Source organism: Ornithodoros turicata, chromosome 2 (genome assembly GCF_037126465.1).
Source record: "Ornithodoros turicata isolate Travis chromosome 2, ASM3712646v1, whole genome shotgun sequence".
Taxonomy (NCBI): domain Eukaryota; kingdom Metazoa; phylum Arthropoda; class Arachnida; order Ixodida; family Argasidae; genus Ornithodoros; species Ornithodoros turicata.
The window spans coordinates 69,870,893-69,891,803 of record NC_088202.1 but is presented as its reverse complement, the minus strand read 5'-3'; the positions used below and the strand labels follow the sequence as shown (position 1 = coordinate 69,891,803).

Below are 20,911 nucleotides of genomic sequence, written 5' to 3'. Positions count from 1 at the left end.
GCCGCCTCGCTCCGGAGAAACTCAAGGTGGCCAGAGCTGAGTTCGAGCACATGCTCGACCTCGGCATCATCGAACCTTCATCCAGTAACTGGTCATCCGCTCTCCACATGGTCCCCAAGAAGACTGGCGACTGGCGGCCATGTGGAGATTACAGAGCCCTCAACCGCGGCACAGTCCCAGACCGATACCCGATTCCTCACGTACAGGATTTCACCAGCCACCTGCACGGCGCTAAAATTTTCTCGAAGGTCGATCTGGTACGCGCATACCATCAAATACCGGTAGCGCCCGAAGACGTGCAGAAGACCGCCATCACCACCCCGTTTGGACTGTTTCAGTTTCGGCGAATGCCTTTTGGCTTGCGAAACGCAGCGCAAACTTTCCAGCGGTTCATCGACTCCATCATCAGAGGTCTTCCATTTGTGTTTGCCTACATTGACGACCTGCTGATCGCAAGTTCCACCCCGCAAGAGCATGCCGCCCATCTTCGCGCGCTCTTTACTCGCCTCACCGACTTCGGTATCGTCGTCAATGCCGCCAAGAGCGAATTCGGGGTGGAGAAGCTGGAGTTCCTCGGTTACCTCATCACCAGCTCCGGCATTACCCCACTTCCCTCAAAGGTTCAAGCGGTCCAGGACTTCCCACAACCTTCGTCTGCACGCAAGCTTCGAGAATTCCTTGGGCTTGTTAACTTTTACAGGCGGTTCGTTCCTGACTGTGCAACAACTCTCATCCCTTTGGAATCGTTGCTTGCTACCACCAAAAGCCGTACCGCCCTACTCACCTGGACGCAAGTCGCTCTTAATGCCTTCGAGAAGATTAAACGTGACTTGGCCACTGCTACCCTCCTAGCCCATCCTATCCACGGCGCCCCGACCAGCCTACTGGTAGACGCTTCAGCGTCTGCCGTCGGCGCAGTCCTCCAGCAGCACGTCTCCGGCCAATGGCAACCACTCGCATTCTTCTCCCGCAAGCTGAAGGACAGGGAAGTGCGTTACAGCACATTTTCCCGCGAGCTCCTAGCAGTCTATCTCGCGGTGAAGCATTTTCGCCATTTCCTTGAAGGCCGCATGTTCACCATCTTCACGGACCACAAGCCGCTCACCTATGCCTTTGTATCCTCCGGTAACAACTATGCCCCTCGGGAAGTTCGTCAGCTCTCTTACGTCTCTGAGTTTTCAACTGACATCAGGCATCTTAGCGGCAAAGACAACACGGCAGCCGATGCCCTCAGCCGTGTCGACACACTCTCTCAGGTCGCGCACCCGCCGCTCGGTACCAGTTTCACACTGGACGCGTTGGCTGACCAGCAACGCACGGACGAGGAATTGGCCAAGCTCCGTGCTGATGCACGATCTGGACTTCGCTTTGAAGACTTGCTCCTCCCCGGCGCGGCAGCGGCCGTAGCTTGCGACGTGTCGCTTGGACCACCGCGCCCGTTCGTTCCAGTCGCCCTGCGTCGGCAAGTGTTTGACATGCTCCACACATTGTCCCATCCTGGAGTACGGGCCACACAGCTCATCGCTGCCCGCTACGTGTGGCCACGCATGCACGCCCACATCAAGCAATGGACGCGCTGCTGTCTCCAATGTCAACGAGCTAAAATTCATCGTCACACCCACGCGCCCGTGGGTGTGACCCACGGGCACACCCACCACCACACCGTCACACCCTCCCGCCTGACTCACGGTTCGACAAGATCCACTTAGACATCGTCGGCCCCCTACCACCCTCTCAAGGTCAACGTTATCTCTTAACAGCCATCGACCGCTTCACCCGGTGGCCGGAGGCAACACCCATCCCGGATATCACCGCTGCCACAGTGGCGGCGGCATTCGTGACCACCTGGATTTCACGTTTCGGGGTACCCTCCACCATAACGACAGACCGAGGAAGGCAATTCGAGTCATCTCTGTTTGCTGCCCTCGCCACGCTCCTCGGCGCGCAACGTATCCGCACGACCGCCTACCATCCGTCATCCAACGGCCTCGTGGAGCGATTCCACCGCCACCTCAAGGCCGCATTGAAGGCCCACGTCAACCCCACCGCCTGGACGGAAGCCTTGCCGGTGATACTCCTTGGACTCCGGTCCGTTTTCAAACCCGACTTGGGTTGCACCTCAGCCCAACTGGTCTATGGAACGACCTTGCGGCTTCCAGGCGAATTCTTCGCACCACATCCCACCGGGACCATTCCCGATCCCACGGACTATGTCTCCCGCCTTCGCGATGCCTTCGCCGGTGTCCGTCCCGCACCCACGCGCCTGGGCTCCGCCACAAAGGTGTACGTCCATCCGGACCTCTCCACGTGCACGCACGTCTTTGTGCGCGTCGACGCCGTTAGGAAACCCTTGCAGCCCCCATACAACGGTCCCTACCTCGTCATCGCTCGCGCTCCGAAGCATTTCACGATCCGCATCAACGCGAAAGCAGAGGAGGTCTGCATCGATAGGCTCAAGCCGGCCTACACAGAGTCGCCGCCATCAACCGACGTCAACCTTCTGAAGACCGATGATTTTTCCCCTGCCAGCCCCCCCTTGAAGCCCGACAAGCGCAGTCTGCGGGTCTCATGGGCGCCTAAACTGTGTCAATCACCATCGTCACCACGATCATATTCAACTGGCGCGAGCTGCAGAGCCTTCCACCAGATCATATGTCATTAAACCACTTCTCGTTAGCTCTCGCACCATGAAGGTTGTCCTGTCTCCTTCAAAGTAATGATATTTGAAGAAATTGGTGGGGGGGAGGGGATATGTTTAAAGTAACAAAAAACAGAAAGGAGAAATTGGGATCCGTGAGGAACTAGGGTTCCGTGGGATTTTATTTTTGCCATATGTTTTCTTGAGTATATTATTTTCTGAGAATTCGAAGTTTGTCGTCGTTTATTTATTATAAGTGAATTAACGTTCGAAATTCGGAGAAAACGACATGGCTGTGAAATGACATATTCATAAAAAGAAACGGAAGCTGCCTTTCAGAAGTGCTTCCTGTAATGCGGAAAAACTTGCAGACAACGACATCTGATATTACGATATTCTTCGACATAGTCGCGAATCCCTCCCATCATACTATACTGTCTGTGTTGCAACACCCTTGTACCTTTTCAAGAAGACAACCTGCATGTCATCGGTGTCCCCTGTACATTGTGAAGAAGGGGGATGAATGATTCGCATAAACCAAAGACTACTGCACGGTGGTTTTGGGTCAAGAGAATCCCATTTCCTTGTCATGGGGGCTGGTGTGTGATTGATTGATTGATTGGTAAAAGAAAAAAATGGAGACGTTAGTCCCAAGCTGCTGTGTAGAACCCACGATGAAAGGCAATCGCGCGACACGCGAAACTTAAAGAAGAGAACCCTGTCATCCAGAGATCGGGGCATGGCTTTTCTTGCTGAGCTGTGGGTTACTGGAACCCCCAAAGTGTTTCGTTTAAATTAAATCGAGTTAAATCGAGTAATATTAATAAATTAAAATTAAATCGAGTAATAGTAATAAATTAAATCGAGTTTTTCGGATAAATTTAAATTGCTTAACATTTTACTTGCGTACGTTTTTAGTGTTTTTCTTTTTTATAAATCCACAAATCCGGAACTCTCGTTATGTCATAAAAAGAAAAAAGTTTGGATGTACTCAGCATGCTTGTGTTCTTTTCCGTAATTCTGCTATGTCCATTTTGTTATCGCAATGCTCTGAAGTTACATACCATGTCCTGGACTATGATGTGATGGCTTGTGAGTACGGCTAGAAGAACCCTCAATTCTGTCATACCAGTAACAGTCGTGAAACACTGAACAAGCGCCCTGGGGGCTTCCACCGCTCGCGAGCTAACGAGGGCCGGGGCTCTAGTCAACACGGACACGTGACACGTTTCATGTGGTTCTTGACGCACTTTTTTCGTTAACGGGACAAAGGCGTAATCGATCGCTCACGTGAAGACCAACGGTGCCGTCTGCCTAACGAGTGTGTTCACGTTCTCACAGGCTTCATCGCCTATATGGATCATGATCTAACGAAGCACGAGACACTCGTGAACACGAGCACGTGCTGTATGACGAGCTCTTTTCGTTAACGTGACAGGGACGTAATCTCTCGGTCCAGTAACGATCGAACGGGATCGTTTGCCTTACGAGTGGGTCTACTCACTCGCTACAACGTTAAACATCTTTGTTTAGAGATTTGCAGAAACGAATATCTATTGTTCCACGACTGTGTACAAAATGACATAATTTCCCTTTCATCGTATTTACACCAGAGGTTACATGAGGGCTGTGAGATATTCTCGAGAAGATGCAGATCAAGACGAGAAAGAAGATGAAGAAGTGACAACGACAAGCCATAGACAAGCCATGCGAGCGATTCAAACAAAATTAAACAGCCCCATTGGTCGAAAACATTGCAGTCTCGTTGGCAGCTGGAGTTCGCTCAGGACGCACATTCCCCCAGGGCGTCATTCGTGACGTTGCCCACATACGTGAGGCCGACAACGGCAAGCCCTATCACCACCACCACCACCACCACCTGGGAGGTACCCGGGTTCGAATCCCGGTGCCGGCTGTGCTGTCTGAGGTTTTTCCTGGGTTTTCCTCAGACGCTTTGAGACATATGTCGGCACAGTTCCCTTAGAAGTCGGCCCAGGACGCACATTCCCCCCGGGCGTCAGTTCCCCCGTGACGTTGCCCACCTCTGTGAGGCAGACAACAACGAGCCCGTTCATTGGCGCCACCACCACCATCTTTGTCGAGGCTCCACATGGAGGTTTCTTCAAACGTGTCTCTCTCGCTAGCATGTAAAGTAACTATTTTTCTTCGACACTCTGGCGCGCTGTACACTGCATGCAAATTGCTGTAAGCCACATACATGAAAGCGTCTTACGCCCTTTAATAGTTGGAAAGGCTGCGAGCCCTTTCACCACCACAATGTAGTTCTTTCAGGGCGGTGACATCACACTACGTAAGGGCTCGTAACCGGCACGGTAGCCTCAAGGAGGAAGCTAAACGAGTGGCAGAGATTGTGACAACACCAAAGCGTCGATAAGGTTCCTCGTATCGTTATTCCTAACGACTCGCTGACGTTGAAGCTGCCAAAGAAAGATGGCGGAAGGATTCTTCGCTTGGGCGATCACACGAGCAGCTAGCCGTGCTCCATGGGCTAGATGGCGGCAGGATGCCTTCCAACTGGACGAGACAGATTTTGTAAAGTTGTTCCGTCCGCCAAAAAACGCTGTCCGCACCATTTGTGAGGACTTGCGACCGTACTTCACACTGTCTTGATAGCTACGGGTGTTGTGATGAACAACTAAGGCGGATTGGATGCCTATAGTAGTTTTTGAATTCTTCTCTTTTAAAGTAGATTGCGGACATAGCGTTGACGTTGTAATGAATGTGAAGAGCAAATCATTCTGTACATTTCCTGAGGTAGATTCTATTGAATACTTCCATAACATTCTCTTGCTTCGCGGCGCTAACACGGAATTGAAAAAAGTTCACTAACGTTCTGTTCAAACTCACTAAAAAAACGTTTTATTGCACAGCAAGCAGCCTCCTCCCCTTTCTTCTTCTGATACTACGGATACCACTACGTCTTCCCTTTCTCGTCTGGGACTCCCATGTTCCCCTAGAACTCAGCACACACTACTTCTCGTGTCATACTATACTGACCAAGACCAATCTCACCCGACACCATTGTCGGGGCAGGAAAATGATTTACAATATTTGCGTACTGCCCGACGATTATGCTTACAGTGACGTACTTCTTTGTTCATTATTTTTATACCACTATCGAACCACATAAGTAGAAGATGATGAACGAGCATGGGAATGCACATTGGAATGAAACGATCATGTATGAGAGAACGAGAATGCGAGCTATGTGAACAAATAAAGCAGTCCTATTGATCGGAGAAAATGCAGCCTCGCTGGCAGCCTGCTCTTCGCTTAGGGCGGTGACATCACAACACGTGAGCGCTCGCAACGTGCACAATAGCCAGAAAGAAGAAGAAGCTTCAAGAGGAGCACAGATTGTGGCTACAGCAAAGCATCGATAAAGTTGCTCGTTTCGTTAGCCTGAACGGGTCGTTCAGCTGTCTCGTGTCGTTAAGTTGAGCGTCATGTTAAGTTACGTTAAGGCAGTTGAGTTAAAATCACGCTTTCGAATCCTCGTTCCCTTATTTTTACATGTTATCTTTTGCTCCATTCCTCTCTCTTCCTCTATCTGTTTTTTTTTTTTTTCATTAAACGCCTCTTTCACACAGACCGCAAAAACTTTTAAGAGAACTTATGCGCTTTGTGTTCACTGAGCGTAGGAAGCCTCCCTCATACATGCGCGCATTCCTCCACAGGAAAAGGGTATAAGTACTTCGTATGTAAACGAACGTAGAACCCCATCAGCTTGAATCCGGCGCGCTGGTTCCGCGAAATATTCGTGGCTTTAGCAATGATGGGTCTCTCACGCGCTCAGCCCTCTTTCACTTCCTGCAGATATGGTGGGTGAGTGCACCATACAGCAGTGGCAGTGTGGTAAAAGGATCGCTTGCCCACGGATGTATTGTATAACTTCGGAAAAGAAATTGACCGCTGGAAAGAAAGCAATGCACCGAAACAACATCCACGTTGCGAAGGAATATGACAAGCGACGTACACTCCAAAAAATAAAACTCATTTTTAGGTGTAATTGGGGTGTATTCGGGGTGCATCAATTGCTAGCTACTTCCTTATTACACCCCGAAGGAAAAGAATACACCGTGTTTTTGGTGTGAAATGGGTGTAATATGTATATATCCCGCTCTGTAGGGTGTAATTTTGAGTTGGTGTAAAAACGGTGTAGTTGCCATCAGGGTTCTAATGCATCGCTACGACAGGTCTGGCAACAGTGTGCTGTTTACTCTGTTCTCCAGCTATGGCGGTTGGAGTTAGTTGTGGTAGTTTTCGTGTTCTTTGGGCAGGTTGTTTGTTGAACTACAGGTCATTTGACCATCTGAGTTTAGTATGACACTGCAAGGATTACGGTTCCCGATCTCGAACGGACGCAAGCAACGGCTGCGCCGTGGCCATCGGATCGAGTAACTTGTCCGAGCGGCTCGCTGCATCGTACAGTTTGGTAAGTGTTGTCCGTGTATTTTGTCTTGTCTTGCTGATTGAGGTGCCATTGAAGCTGGTATTTTTTCAAATTATGTTTGAACTTGAAGTGGAATGCACGGATTAGATCAGAGAACAGTGCGCATCGCGTTGTAACATGTGGCCGCTAGGCTAGGGAGTCAAGAGGTATACGTAACAAATGCAGTTGATGCAATTTGTGTTAGAAAGTAAAGCAGCTGCAAAAGTCTGACTCAAGAGGCAAGAGGTAGAAGGAAACGAAACCACAAGGCCACAACCCTCTGATTTCCGGTCAGATGTGCTGAGTCAATGGCTGTGCGTGTCTTCTGAACAAGGCCCTGGCGAGTTGGTATGTTGGCGATGTTGGCATGGTGTAATTGGAAGTACACTTGACCAGAAATCAGACAGCTATGGGTTCGAGTCTCGTTACCGACACTTCGCTGACTCTTTACCGATTGCCTTACTTTCTATCTTGAGCTGCTTGCGTGTTGACGAGCGCTGTGTTTGTGTATAGTCTTAATTCTTCTCTAGCCTCATCCATCTGCGTAACTATCATGTAATTTGTGGTTCACCCTCGTATGAAGGTATATCACAGTTCATTTTCTTCACTGCAGAGGCAGGACTTCTCTTGGCCTCACCGTAATACCTTCATCTTCGTCGCTATGTTGGTCGACACTTTTATATTTTGTATTGTGCGGTGACTATGCAATTCTCATTGCAGTGCATGCAGTGTATGCTAGATAATACAAATAAATAATATGCATGTTATTATTCCTGTTGTGTTTCTGTTGCCCCCGGCATAACACCCTTACTGAAGGGTGTTGTCATGCCTGGGGGTTAGACATACACCAAAAAGGGAGTCAGTTAGGGTACCACTGAATTACACCAAAAGAGGTGTTCAGAGGACACCCTTTCTGGGGGGTGTAGTTTTGCCAGACGGTGTACATATACTTCAAAAAGGGAGTCAGTGAGGGTATCGTCAAATTACACCCAAAAAGGAGTTATATTTTTTAAAGTGGGATATTGTGTGTATATACGCTCTAAAAAGAGAGAGCGGTGGTGCAAGTGGGTAGCTGGTATAGCGGAAGCGGTCATAATGACATCGCTCTACCTGTCTCCTGATTTGTGGAAAGCAGAGTGCGTGCGCTCTTTTTGTGACAATTAACATAACCGCATAAGTGCCAGAAAAATGTCACAAAAAGGTTGTCAAGTGTTTTAATAGTGTATTCACTTCCGAGTTTGAGCCTACTATAGTGCAAACTCACTCTAGGTGCTCTTGCTCGAGCGAAGCGGAGGTGGTTCCGCTAACGAACTACCTGGGGAAATACGACGCTTTCAACATCCGACGACGCCGACAAACGCAAACGTCAGTTCGTTCAACCTAGTCGGAGACCCCCTTCCTAATTTACGAAGCCTGGGAAACTCCTCTCCCATAACGAACCGTCATCGTCATCGAACCAATCATCGAACGACCAACCTTCAATGACATCGTTCTCTCCCCTGATTTGCTGAAAACGGGAGGCGTACGCCTCTTTGGCCCGGTTTGGCCAACACCGATTAACATTTGAACCGAGATCAACCGTCCTTTAACTTGAATGTAACGCTTAACTCTGCCTCACTAAGGCCCAATTTCACCATGCTGGTTAACTTTGAACCGAGATCAAGCGTTCCTAAAACTTGAAGTTAACACTCAATTCTCTTTCGCTCTCTCTTTTTTTTCCTTTTTTTTTTTTTACAAATGTTAGCTGGTGACGTGATGAATGTTTCAGTGAGAATAACTCCCTTAAGTGAAGCAGAGTTATACCCCTGACACATGGGCACGTTTGAACTCCTTTACACAAAGGGACACCTAATAATGGAAAGGCGTTCGTTGCGTGACGTGACACACGGTAAGGGATAATCTCCTTTTACGAAGCGTTCCTTTTGGGAAGCTGAGATCGGCTATCTCTTTTTTATCTGTAAAGGCGTATGGCGTAGCCTCGAACGAAGGGCGATACAACGACAATACTCTCGAACGTATAGGCTAGGCCGTATTTTCATTTTTCAAAAACTCGAAGTCTGCGTGCAGATATTGCAGTCGCAGCACGTATGTTGAATTCATTGGTCGTACTGTTATGTTTACTGTTACTGTTTTCTAACTACCTGACTGTTATATCTTTGGGTATATTTTTCAAACGAAACACCAAAAGGCGTTCTGTGCTGCTGTGTGTGACCGGCACTAACTCCGTTCGCGAAGGTGTCCTTTGCATCTGTAAAGGACCCCTAATGGAAAGGAGTTCAAACGTGCCCGTGTGTCAGGTGTATTACGCTTTCAATTCAAGTTAGGGGCCGTTGATCTCGGCTCAGATGATAATCAGCGTTTGTGAAACCGGGCCTAAAGGGAGTTATTGTCACTGAAATATTCTTCGCCATGTCACCAACTCACGTTTGTAAGTTTTAGCAACCCTTGACGTCGGTTCAAAGTTAACCAGCGTTGGTGAAACCGGACCATTGTGGCACTTAATTAGTTGCGTTAATTTGACAAAAGAAATACGCCCCGCGTGTCCAACAGTTCAGAAGTGATAATCGTATCATTCTGTACAACGAGTGACCTTCGGCGTGACCGCAAATATACGCATGAAGATTAAATCATTAGTCTATAGCTGCCCTTCCGACGACACCTTTCGTTACATGCTTCCGTTCCCTTCCGTCACCCACGCGTTTTACACATGCACTCTAACAACAGAGCTTCACCACATGTTACGCATCACGCCAATCATCATCCCCAACAATACCGTTCTCTGTCCCGATTTGTTGAAAATAAATGACGTACTCTTTTTTTTTTCTGACACACTGCATATATCGTAGGTCATCAAAGTGAAAAACCGGGCGTGTTGGTGTTGATCTTGCATGACGAACTAGCACTGTCATTCCTTTCTTGTTCGTCGGGCTTCTTTTCTATATGTATACCTTTTGGATATGACAATCGTGTATCCCACTATATGTTATGCTATGCTACCACTGTTTGCCGTCTAGCACATGTCCTGTCGTCTCCTCTCTCTGTCCCGTTCCCAGTGCTAGTTCGTCATGCAAAATATATCGTAGGTTTCCGCGTTTTGGGCATTTATTCCTCGGGAGATTCGGCGGGTGTTTTTCGGAGCTCATGTGTTTTGTCAAATTCGGATATTTTCGGCATTTTAAAACGTTTACGCCAGAAATAGATGCCGTGAAATCCGCTGCTAATGTCGCTGAGTAAAAGCGGAAAAGTTCCGCTAAGGAAAATAAACCTTATTCTCTTTCTGCAGGAGGCGGGTCTTGTCCAATGACCCCTCTAGCCCCTTTGCACTCCCAGGCGGACTCACGCACCCCTACGCATCTCCACACTTCATCCTCCATCGGATTCTTTTTTCTATAGCCGTGACGACGGCCTCTTCTGTGTGGTCAACAACGGCCGATTCTCTCATTACGCCCCCCCCCCCCCCCCCCTCTGTTTTACCAGTGTGTATACTTTTAAAACAGAGCCGTATCACATAAAACCGCTCGGAGCCAATCGTCATTCAAAACGATGCCGTTCTGACTCTGGTTTGCTGAAAATGGGATGGATCCGTCTCTTTTTGTGACACTTTCCCCCACTCATCATCATCAATTTTACTGTAGTTATTAGGGTACTTTGCATTTCGTATAACGTGTTCAAAATAATCGGGTCTATCACGTTTGTAACGAATCATGAAGAACCACGTGACTGGCATTCGGAATGATGGTTGGCGAAAAGCGTGTTATGCTGCGAAATTATGTTTTCGGATTGAACGGACGTGCGGTTTGATTGCCGACAATTCACGCATCCCTTCCGTGTGCATCGCAGTGGATCGGACCGGTGCGTGTGGAATTTAGAGCTCCAGCTCAAGAATGGCGACCACAACGGCGGGAAAAACATGCGTTCTATTTATAGAACATCAGGGTTCGGCGGTTGTATCTGCTTGACAACACGGCTCCCGCGGTCCTACTTATTTATTTTTCTTCACTTGTTTTAGTTTGTTGCAACACACTGCTTTTATTATATGGAACCCTGCTTCACTCGGTTTACAAGTGGTTCTAACGAAGCATCTGACGCCATTCGGAAATGTCTTCAACAACAAGCAGTGCCCAATGAGGAAGGCTGCATGGAGTATGTTTACCACTAGCGCATGTATTATATCCATTCGGAACTGGAAACTTCTAAGCCTCTGTGCCTTCATTGGAGGCAATAAGTGGCCATTGAAAGACTATTACTACGTCAGCCGAAGGGAGTCACGCTGAGTTGAATGGGTTGTTGACGATTATATGAGTAGCTGCCGAAAGAGTGAATATCGTGCGAATGTGAGTGAGCCCAAAGATGGTCATGAGTGTTTGTGTCCGTCTCATGGTACATCAATATTAGTTTAGATATAGACAAATATTGGCGATAACGCTTCCAAAAACACGAAAAACCCGATTGCATGCGGTATTCATTTAAAGTGGCCCATTGCTGATTGCTCATTGATGTGAGCTTGGATTTGACGGCTTCCTCTACTGTATCGTTTACGTAGAGTACTTCCGATACACTAAAAAATACTGTGGTCCATGTGACCAAGAGTGACCTTGGTTGAGTGGCTTCATAAGGTGACTTTGGCTGCTTTGCTGCAGCATATCTTAAAGTACCGGCAGTACAAGCAGTACCGGCCTCGGTGGCTCAGTCGGTAGCGTGTTCGCCTTCTGATCCCGAGATCGCGGGTTCGAACCCGGCCGAGGACGCCAGCCACTTGGTAACTTGGTGGCAGGGTACAAGTTGCTTAGACACGCCGTCTTCCGCGAGGGACGTTAAATGCGGGGTGCCGTGTGATGAGCTTTCATCGCACGTTAAAGAACCCTCAGGTGGGCAAAAGCAATCCACAGACTGCCCGCTGTGGCGTCGCTCATGATCTCAGTTGTCTCGCGACGTAAACCCCCAATTATATTTTAAAAAAAACGCAGTGCTGGCTCTAAAAGAGGGACAGAGGACGAGACGAGGAACGACACACAACAACTTATTATTATTACACAGTATTATTATATTATATTATTACATTATTATTAGCCGCACTCCGTGGCTCAGTCGGTAGCGTGTCTGCTTGCTGATCCCAAGATCGCGGGTTCAAACCCCGCCGAGGATGGTGGCAACTTGGTGGAAGCGTACAAGTTGCTTTGACACGTTGTCTTCCGCGAGGGGCGTTAAGATGCGGTGTACCGTGTGCCGAGATTTCGGTGCACGTTGAAGAAGCTTCAGGTGGGCAAAATTAATCCATAGACCCGACCACTGTGGCGTCGCTCATGATCGCAGTTGTCTCGCGACGTAATGCCCTGAATTATTATTACACAGCTACAAAATATTAGGAGGGAATTGCGTTATTAAGGCTTCAGTACACGTATCTAAGGTTGATATCTTCATATCAGGAACCCGCGTAAACACGTGGGAGGAACGGCACGAGAAGAGGATGAGCAGGGTAATGTTGAAAAGATGTTCTGATGGCAGTTGTTGTGTCTCATCTCGTCGTCGGTTCCTCTTTTGGACCCAGCACTGGGGGTTTTACTGCTTTTAATAATGAATAACAAACCAGCACAGATTTTAACCTTGTTCACTTCGTACCCTTCATACCCTCTCCGCGCACCGCTTGGAACTAGCACGGCCCCGAATCGGTACTGTCAGATGGTGGAGACACTGAAGTCGCTACAGCGCGCCTTGTCAACCACCGACAACTATAAGACACAAGGCTGGAATGCCGCGCAGTCATTCGCGCCTATGAAAAAATTACAGGACGGTTACGATTGTGTGTAACGCAAATTTCAGCGGTGGCTGTTGTGTGTGCATGTTCACAGTGTTATTGCTGATATATGCACAACTACTTTAGAGTACTGCCTTGTGATCTGTGAGGCGAGTGGTGATGTGTATAGCTGGGATTAGCGTGTCAAACATATTACTAAAAACGGGACAGGAAACGCTGAAAAATCGGGACACTTCCCGGGGCAACGCACCTATCTCTGAGTATGTCAAAACTGCTTTTATTAGCTTTAGATTATTTTAACTTGTTTTGCCTCACCGAAACCGAAACTGAGGGTTTTGTGATCGAGCCACAGCGATTTCCCGAGACCTTCCCGTTAACAGCTACCACTGTAAAAGTCCGAGGTTACGTGGAAATATGGCTACCCACACCAGTTACCGGTCAAGGAGGCATAACCCTGCTCCGGCCTAACCAAAGACGACCGTAGATGGTTTGGTTTGGTGTAAGGAAAAATAAAATGGAGAATGTGGCGCTTATGCAAACAAACAAGCATTCATTCATTCATGAGGAGAGCCGGTTAACAGTTCGATTAACGATGCAGTAACATAAATAAAATGATGATAACGAAATTAAATTTAAAAGAATACGGCGGTCACATACGCCACATGGTTGGTTGGTATGGTTTGGTTTGATTCGGTTATAAGAAAAAATAAATGGATATGGTTGATCACACTGAAGTCACAGTACATCTACAAGCTTAGCGTCTGTAAGAGGCTGCGCGAACGCTGTAGATTTGGCCGCTATAGTCCTTGGCATGCTCTCCAAGGGTGTCTATGGACCTTTTTCACATACGCGTCGTGTCCTAGTGGCTCTCCAACGAACCATGTTCGGCGCGCGTTAAAACAAATCCACGTGGGTAGCACAAGGGATCAAAACCGGTCCGGAGTGGGGCCGACAAGCTCGCGCCATTCGTGCGGCCTCCCCACTGGTCCCCACTTCTGTCGTCCCCATAGTGCGCCATCTAGTGAAGACGGAGACAATCCTCTGCGGCGCCTCAAGGTCACACGCATGCGCATAGGCCATGGTGAAAAAGGTCAAGGTAAAAAATAGTGCCTGAAATTTGAAATTGTTTGGTTGTGATCGCACCTTGAAATTGTACAATCGTACGATTGACAAAATTATCAAGTACAAAATTTAAATGTACAGTTTTCGTATCTTTTAAAGCAGCAATGAAATGGCACTTCGTACTGCTCGAAACCCAGCTTCATTCATCAAGCAGCCAATCAAACTACCACGCAAAATGTCCTCGTTGGACGGTGTGTCAATTTAATTTACAAAAAATCACTGGACGATTACGACAGTCGGTACTAGGAAATATGAGCGCAGCTGTTGAGGTTGAGTTATACATAGGGTACCGCGTTTCGGGCATTTATTCCTGGGGAGATTCGGCGGGTGTTTTTCAGCATTTATATGTTTTATCACATTCGGATAATTTCGGCATTTTAAAACGTTTGCGCCAAGATAGATGCCGAAAAATAGGCAGCTATAATCACCAGGGAGAAGGACTATGGAGGGATAGCAGGTTGGTAGGTGGACTTTGCGAACGCAAAGAATTTCCTTTCCTTTGTTGGAGGGTTCCGGGTGTACTTGAACCCTCTTGACCATTGATCAAAGTGTTACAAGGGAGGTTTTCCCCTGAATTAGAAACTAGTAGCTCCGCAGGCCGGTATTCCTCGTATTCCAGAAACGAGGTTAAGGGAAAACGAAGATGTGATGCCCCGGAGGAAGAAAAGTGCAATCGGGCACCGGTATTTTCGGCATGTAGCACCATATGCAAGAGTATAATTCGGAGTTTTTCGGAACATGCCGAATTTTTAAAAAATATTCTGTGAGTGTTTTTCGGCATTTTTGGGCAAATCCCGAAAACGCGGAACCCTAGAACTTATACACCACGCTTTTTTTTTCTCTTGTTTTTGTTTTTTCACACATAGCACTTTCTTCAGGTAGCACTCCTACCCTAATTCTTGAAGGTCATGATGGTCATGAGCGTTTTTTATTGCGCTTATTCGCGTTTTCTGCCAGATCGACGCCGCACAGCGTTGAATCACTGAACTAGACGATCCAGGTTCAAACGGCCGGCCCCGCGTTGACTTGCGGAGAAGTTGTTGCTTTTCGCATGGGTCGCTGAGCTGCAGCTGTATTTTGCTGTTCAAACCATGGGTGAAGGAAACAGTGCAGACAGCCCGGCAAACTAAAGCAACCGACTTTTGTTCTGTGCCACAATGCGACTCTGCGCGCCGAAGGGACAGCCACTTTGTCTTTCTGTGTTTTCTTCCTTCCACACATGAAAAGCAGCCTACTTTGACGTATCGTCGGAGAAGATGGATTGAGCGACTCAAAATCGGTAAACCTGTTGCATCAGCAATGCTTGTGTGTGTGTGGCAGAACTCTTGGTGCAGTACTGCCTACATATCTGATGAACTTCTTCCTTTTTTTTTTCCTCAAGCACACTCAAGATCTGTGCAGCTCACGTCAGGAAGGGAAGCAAAACCTTGTCTATATAGGCAAAACAGAACAAGTTTGTTTCAAACTGCAGTATCCATTATGCGTAAGAAAGCGCAAGGGATAGCGCGAAAACGTATTCCAAGTCTGTTTTGTAACTGTGCATTTGAATCAGTGCATCAAATCACTTGGGAAAGAGTGCGACGTTTCGTTAACGTTCCCTAAAAACATGCGCACCAGTGACACACGGGTGTCTCAACGTTACCCTGCTAATTCTAAACTACATTCGTGCACGCGCTACACACTTAGAATGTTTTACATCTAAGAGAGCAGCAGCACAGCTGTCGTGTGCTAACATGTCTCTGACATTCCTACAGCGCAGGACACTCGCTGCCTGCTATTTCGGCCTCGCAACCGGTAAACGTGAAATTCACCTTCACGAAATGTGGTTGATCAAACACGACAGAACTTCGCAAATAGTACGTCATATCTATAGCCTTCTCTTTGGACAACTCGGTTACGCCTGCCAGTAGTACAGGAGCAGCGTTTAATACTCGTTCGTCTTCAACGCATCGAGAATCAACATTGCAGTTCAGAAATCTCAATATCGAAACCAAGCGACAACCTGGATACGTCCGCCATGTTGGAGTTTAAGTGCGCCGCCTACAGGTCACGCAAAACGCAAATATACGTTCCACAAGCCCGTGAGGTGAATGCGCATGACGTCACGGTGACGTTTCTGCGACGCTCCTGATTGGCCGCAGGAACCACGTTCGCGCTTCATAAAGGGGGGGGGGGTATGTTTATTAGGAAAAAAAGAAATGAGGTAAGGTAAACAAAGGAGCATTCGATGTACCCAGTTCCTCCGGGAGGGCTAAAACAGGTCTGATTTCTGTATTAGAGGTCCCACTTTTCGTTGGGGATTATCTTTGTTTATCGACGAACGACAAATGGAAGTTTAACGCAATATCTTTGCTGAAGTTTGAACTAATCGGCTCTTGTATAAGTTCGTCCGTGTGAGCACCCTGCAAACATTTTTCCCATTGTGTTCAGATTACGGTCTCGCGGAGTAGACAACTATATAGGGCGAACTGCGAGTGTCTTCATAGAAGTGGCTAATGTAGTCACATGGCAACTACAATGCTCTAAACTACCGTGAATGACGGAGAAGAAGACAACCGTGCGTTAGCACGCATACGAACATGCATCTTACAATGTGAGGCAACAGGAGCCTGATACTGTGGCAGTGGCACCCGAACGGCCAATGTTGAGGCTCGTTCCTGACAAACTGTGAGACTCCACTGTTATTAGGAGTTAGAATTTCTATGGGGCCAGTCTAAACAGCACACTAAATTGTGACCTGCCAGGGCACTCTTCGCTTCCCCCACGAAGGCAGAGCCTTGGTAGTGCACCATGGTTAAACTGCTTCTGTAGCCACCATAAAACACGGCACAACACACAAGCACACGAACACTCCCCTAGCCGCAGAATGCCGTTTGGACTGTTTGGCTGACATTTCCTCCGTTTTTTTTTATCCTAATAAATCCCTAATAATATCCCCCCCAGCAGCAACAGTTAATCGCGCTCTCCCACTATCGACGAAGTTCGGAAATAAACAAGTGCCCCTGCATCCAAATGCGACGAAGTACATTCATAAATACAGCAGGTATTTAACACCGTATCGATTAACAAAACGGAAAACACACGAAACGTATGTCGGGTTCCCTACTGTTTACCTTTCTGTCATTCGCACGTGGAGTCGACAGGGCCCTTGGCGAATGGGAGCACGGCACGCCGCTGCAGACGTCATTTTACACCCTCGCCCTCTTCTGCTGCACAGACACCTACTTGCGGAGCGTCAGGAAGAAGCGTGTCTCGTTCGACTGCTCTCGTAGCACCCTCCTCCTACACTTTCGTCCTTGCGACCTTTTCACTTTCGCCGTAGGCTCTACCGCTGCTTTCCTCCTCACGCTCTCCCGTCATCCTTCGATTCGCTCCTCGTTCGTTCTGCCGGTTACAACGCCGACGCCGTTTAACCCAGGAACGGGCGCCTAAGAGCTGCGTTGTGACCTTAGAGGCACGGCCCGATCTCCTGGCGTGACGTAATTCGATCATAAGGTCTATGGCGGAGGCGAGCTGGTACATGACAAACAGACGGGTAACCCGACACACAGAGGGGGGAAGGACATACACGACATGTTCTTGCACATAGCTAAACATTCAATGACAAAAAATCAGGATTGATGGCCCACCCAAAGGCCTGTAATAATAGTTTTCCGCTGTTCGGAGAAACCATTGTGCTCGATAAGGGGCATGGCCCAGTTGTCCGGCTTCTGGTGGAGTTCAAGGAGATAACCACCAGGGGAACTGTGTTAGTGTTCCCTCGATCTCCCCCTGGCCGCCTGTCAGGACGTTGTTGGGAACGTAAGTCCTAATTGTTTAGCTGTGTTCGAAAACGTGTCGTGTCTGTCCTTCTTCCCTGCCTGTCTCGGGCTGATAGAAACTCGCCTGGTAATCAGAACAGTGTGACGTAGCGTCAGCGCACAGCGAGCAGCCGACAGGCCTTATTTCCCACAAAAAATTCGTCTGCTGCGGACACGACTGGGTGCTTCTTGCAGTGTCCTCTATACGTCACTCCGTGACGTCAATATCGCTCCTTCCCTTACGGGCTCTCTGAAGGGGTTGAGGGGGTTTCTAGTGAGTGTCCTAATCAATTATCTATTCGTCAGGTCAGCTATACGATCATCCTTCTCGCACAAGAGCGCATGTTATTTGCTGCACAATCTGAAATAAACTTTGAAGTACGCAAAGTGCTCTGGGCATAAATGAGGAAAGACTGAACGATCGCTCCAGGGCGGATAGAACATTTCTTCGGGCGACCGTGCAAAGACACGCTTTCGAAGAAAGGGTAAGAAGTACGATAAATAACACGATGTCGTTTTTATGGTCAGAAGGAGTAATAAACGACTCGGAGAAGAGGAACGGAAAATTAACAGCTCGACCAATTGCTTGCCCGGAGGCATCGTCTGTCAGAATCCTGCAGTGAAACAGGGCTCGTGCGAAGCGAATGTTATCACGTGTTCTCGTCTGACGTAAGAACTCTTTTCGCCCATTAATCTTCTTAATGAGGTCGGCTTTTCTTTATAACGTGAGTCCCACTAAGTCGTTCATCGTAGGCCTGTCGAACAAGTCCCTTAATATATATCTTCCAACGGCCATTCCAGGCCGGAGTTGTTTTCAGGCGTAACTACAATATATCAACTTTAAATCGATCCGACGCGCGAGAATTTCCAATTTAACTTTGAGACTGAATCATCCGCGCTTTTGCGAAAATCGTGCTACATAATTGAATGCACTATTATTCAGAGTTCGATGTAACTCGTTCCAAGTATCTCGTTACTGTAACTAAGTTCCTTTTATTGGTAACTTGTAACTTAACTCGATACTTTTGCGCCGTGGTAACTTTCAGAGGAACTCGTTCCTTTTTGAGGTAACTTTGCCAAAGTAAGTTAAGTTAAGTTCCAAGTTACTTTTAACTCGCTTTTCACTCACGCCCACATATTTTCTTGCTTTCTCTCCGGTTCCTTGATGGCATTTTTTGTCATAAAACGTGATATTCAATCAATGACAGTATTTTATTCAGTAAGTAAGAACCGCTGCCATTGAAATGAAGCTGAACCATTGTGCGCCCACAGGGAGTAAGATGCAAAGCGTTCGAATAGACCTCTACCAGAGAAACGTCATCAAGACATTGGTAGACAGACTGAAACCGAAACAAATCGGAAGGAGAGGGCTGGGTTCCACGAACGGGCACTTCTTCGCTGCCTCCCATTGAAAGAAAAGAAAAACCGAGGGTCGCGCCCCTTTAAGGAACCATATCGTAATCCCCTCAAGACCGCGGCTTTCGGGCGCGACCTTGTTCACCTCTAGCTTCGAGCGTAGGTCAATTCTACCAAATTTGTGGCGCTGTCAAACACTACGACGTCATTTGTTTACAAACAGGGAGAGGTCTATTGTTGGACATAAACGAAAACGATCTAAGCGTGTTGCACTCCTCCGCAGGCAACTTAAGGTCTAACTCAACTGCTCACGCGCGTTGCACCTGCGTAATGCTATTTTGTGTCGGAAGTAACTTGGAAGTAACTCGTTCTTTTTTTTAAGTAACTCAGTAACTGCGAGTTACATTTCAGGCTGAAGAACTTCGTTATTAACTTAGTTACATTTTGCACACGGTAACTTAACTTGTAACGAGTTCTTTTTGACGGGTAACTTTTCAATCTATGCTATTATTCCACTCCACATTATGCGTTTATGGTAATGGTCGTAAAAGGACGTACGCTGAGCTCTTTCCTCAGGTCAGTAGGAAGTAGGTTTTCGGCCCGTTTTTAGGATCCGCCCTAAAATAAAAACCGCGCTTTCGGTTTTTATTTTAGGGCGGATTCAGCTTATGTTTTTCAGTGTTTGTTTATTTTCATGAAGTCGGCATTTTTCGATGATCTTTTCTGGCGTGTACATGATTTACCCTGCAGTTATCGGAGAATATAAATCGCAACGTAATCTCAAACCTGCGCGTCCGAGCGCAGGCTTAAAACCAACAAACAATACAAAATTAGCCCCTGTCAACACTTGATTGCTTCACAGCCAAGTGGTGGTGCCTAAATCGTGAAAGCAGGGCTCTTCTATTTTTAGTTAAATTAAATGTGTGCATCGAATAATCCCCCTGATCTTTCCTCGGATATTCATTCGTAATCGGTGTTTTTCGGTTAAAACCAAAAACGCGGAACCCTAGCCGTAAGTGGTAACGCTATCTTACTGTGCAATGGCTGAACTTGAGCACATTACGTGGCGAGATCCTGTTCCTCGAGTGTACCAATGTTCCGCAAAGAACGCGTGACCATAGATCCGACCCTATCGGAATTAACATCTCCTTTTACAGTGCCAGCTGTATAGTGGAGGCTTTCCCGAGAAGGCGTCGGTGTCGTCGGCATTCGCATGTCCGCACAAAACTCTTATCGCATGTGCGCTCAGCGCTGGGAGTAAGAAGGAGAATCCCACCAGTTTACAACCGCCATCGATGGAAAGTGAGATGAAGTGAGGAAAGTGAGATAAAAACCAAAGCACGTCAGTTTTACAGTGTCAGTTTTACAGTGCAGACTCTTCCGAAATCACGTCGGCGGCGACATGTAGGGCGTAAGGAGGAAAACCGCACCGGTTCGCAACCGCTATCGGTGATATCACCGGATTTTTAGTATATAGCCGAAAGCGTACACGATAAGAGCCCCTCTCACCTCGTCGCCACTCACCTGGCCAACCATTTCAGCGACCGCAAATCAATACTCATCACGCTTAAATAAATGTGTCTACACACTTGCATCCGGCCTCATTTCACCACACGCACGGCTGATGCTGTATTTCGCGTTACACGAGTCGTAACCGTCCTGTAATTTTTCTTTTTTCTTCTAATCGAACGACATAGTGTGCTTTGCGGCCGTGCTGCGTCATTGACGTTCCCGTTCGAGTTTCTATTGGCACGTTTCTGTCCAGTTCGGTAAGGTTCGGAGGGCGC

The 20,911-nt window shown here is 47.6% G+C and overlaps 1 protein-coding gene across 8 annotated transcripts in view; it reads right to left on the bottom strand.

Moving 5' to 3' along the window:
• LOC135385549 (diacylglycerol kinase 1-like) overlaps positions 1-20,911 on the bottom strand; it is a 479,846-nt gene that overhangs the window by 394,473 nt on the left and 64,462 nt on the right. The window lies entirely within an intron of this gene.